The sequence below is a fragment of the Schistocerca piceifrons genome, chromosome 4 (genome assembly GCF_021461385.2).
Source record: "Schistocerca piceifrons isolate TAMUIC-IGC-003096 chromosome 4, iqSchPice1.1, whole genome shotgun sequence".
Classification (NCBI taxonomy): Eukaryota; Metazoa; Arthropoda; class Insecta; order Orthoptera; family Acrididae; genus Schistocerca; species Schistocerca piceifrons.
In genome coordinates, this window is record NC_060141.1 from 250,619,234 (window position 1) to 250,622,309 (window position 3,076).

A 3,076-nucleotide genomic window follows, 5' to 3' on the forward strand; every position below is an offset into this window, starting at 1 on the left:
CTCTTCTTTGAGTTCCTTGTAGGGTGTGTGAAATTCTCGTTCTTTACCATGTAATGACATGCACTGATGTGCCAAAACATTATGCCCAGTGCCCACTGTCACATTAGATGTCACATGGTGGCATTGTGGGCACATTACATGGTAACAAAAGTAGGTATGCGGAGCACACATGGATGTGGGATCACCCTAGTGAAGACATGGGTTGCAAATGGGGGCATAGCCTGAGAATAAGTATCTCGAAAATGACGAGCTGGGCGAATGTTCACGTGCTACTGTTGTAATCGTCTATCGAAAGAGGTAGGAGGCAGTGAAAATAACATTAAGCGCTAAATGACTGGACGTCCAAGACTCTTCAGAGGATGTGGGTTTCGGAGGCTTGTGTGCACTGTAAGTACAAATAGGGTAGATGGTGATATGTGGAATTTCTGCCAAAAGAACATAGTACAGGTCCATCCACAAGTGTTTCAGAGCAAAACATTCATTGTACATTGATGAACATGGAGATCTGCAGCAGGCCACCCCTATGTGTTTACACATTGATCCAACAGCATCGTAAATTAGGATTGCAGTGAGCGTGGGACAACAGGTATTCGGCTGCCAATTAATGGAAGTGTGTCGGAGTTATCATGAATTACATTTTTGCTACACTAGGTCGCTGGTCTTCTCCACAAACGCCACCAACGAGTTGATTGATGGGTTGAAAGATGCAGTGCGTCACGGACGCAGGCTTGTGGGAGTAGCATTATCTCTCCCGTTTGTATGGGACACGCTGACAACTGTGAATCACTTGCATCCCTTCGTGCTTGATGTCTTCCCCAAAGGTGATGTCATCATTCACCAGTATAGATGTCTGTGTCACTGAGCCAGAACTGTGCTAGTGGTTTGAGGAGCACTAAAGTAAACTCACTTTGATGTCTTGGCGACCAAATTGGCCCATTGGAACCCATCTGCGTCGCTATCAGACGCCATCACCGTGTATGCAAATCAGTGGCTCATAGTTTACGCGCATGCATAGGTATCTGATACCACATACTTCCACAAACATACCAACGAACTGTCAGATCCCTGATACTCAGAATCAGCGATGTATTTCGTTCCAAAGACGGACAAACAAGCTGTTAAGCAGGCAGTCATGATGTTTTGGCCACTGGGTGTATTTCAAACTCATAGTCTTTGTTTGCATTTTTTCGTACTTCAGTCTTCCTCCTCTAATATGATAACTTCTCTTGCAATCTGCAAACCATTTGACTTCATTAAATGTCATTTTCATACAAATGTGGACTCGAGTAGTCACATATATAAGCTACCGCATTGTGTATGTACACTTCACACATAAAAAACAGTTGAGAATCATCGTGTAAAGCCCGCAATTCCAGCAGAAAAACAGTTGAGAGCAACCAGGCCTGTATAGTGGCGGCTGTGGGACAGCCATATGAGCTGTGATCATGTGACTTGAATTTTCTTGACATGGCGTAAAGTTATGGACTGTACTGAAAAACCCTGACGTGACGATGCTGTAACGTGATTGTGCGACGACAGCCAGTGTGAACTGGCCTTAAAGTGGCATTAAGAAGTTAAATCATTTGGATTACACAAGGAATAAAGATATTATGTGGAAAAAAGGAGGCAGTATCTACTATCTGGGAACAGCTCTGATGTTAGCATTGTAATACATTTCAAAGAACACTGAAAAATATTGAAGCAAGTAATTCAGAAATCGAAGCAGCTTTATTATGAGAAAAAGATAATTACATCAGGCAACAAAATAAAAACTGTATGGGATATAGTGAAGAAAGGGAAAGGTGGGGCCATATAGGAAGAGGAACAGTTAGCTCTAAAAACATATGAGACTTCGATAACAAGTGCATGTAGTGTAACAAACTTCTTAAACAAGTACTTCGTTTCTGTTAATGGCAGCTTGGGGTTATCAGCTTCAGTGAACAGTGCAATGGAGTATCGGAGACCAGTCTTTAAAAGTAAGTTCAGCAAAATGGATGACACTCACGTCTCTCAAAGAAATAGCATCCATCATAAAACCCTTAAAATCTAAGTAGTCTAGTGGGTATGACAATATGTCATTGAAGTTAATCAAAGAGTGCTCATGCGGGTTGAGTTCTTGTGTAATCAATCTCTTATCAGTGTAACATTTCCAGACTGGCTAAAATAAGCCTCTTTACAAGAAGGGAGATAAAGAGATACCATCAAACTGTCGACCAGTTTCACTTTTGCCAGTTCTCTCAAAAGTATTCGAAAAAGTTGTGTTCAAGCATCTCCTTAAGCAAATAATATATTGTCCAAGTCACAGTCAGGGTTTCTTAAGGGTTTTGATATAGGAAGCTGTTTACACTTACAGTGAGAAATTACTTAATTCATTAGATAATAAATTGGAGGCTACTGGCAATTTCTGTGACCTTCAAAAGCCTTTGACTGTATGAACCATAGCATTCTCTAAAGTAAATTAGATAATTGTGGTGTCACCGCCAATGCCGCAAAATGGTTTGTCTTATCTATCTAACAGGAAACCAAGGATGTCTTTGAGAAATACCAGTGCAGCAAGCAGTCAGTCTTCATCTGATCAGAAATTAGCTACATGTGGTGTCCGTCAAGGTTCCATCTTGGGTCTGTTGCTTTTTCTTGTGTACATTAATGACCTCTCGTTTGTTACATTGCCAGATGCCAAGTTTATTTTGTTTGCAGATGATGAAAACATAGCATGTCAAGTACAGATTTAGAAATAGCTGCTAAACAAATTGTCACTGACATTAACAACTGGTTTAAAGCTCTCATTAAACTATGAAAAGACTTACTATAGGCAGTTCAAAATCTGTAAGAGATTTCCTTCCATCATGTGTATAGCATATGAAGACATGCAGATGAAAGAGGTTGGCAGTGTTAAATTTCTGGGATTACTACTCAATAATAAATTCAATTGGGAAGGACATTCCACAGAATTGCTTAAGCGCCTAAGCAAGTCTGTATTTGCAGTGAAAATGATGTCAGATGTAGGAGATATAAATATAAATAACTTTCACACTTTGCTTACTTTCATTATATTGTGACATACGGGATCATATTC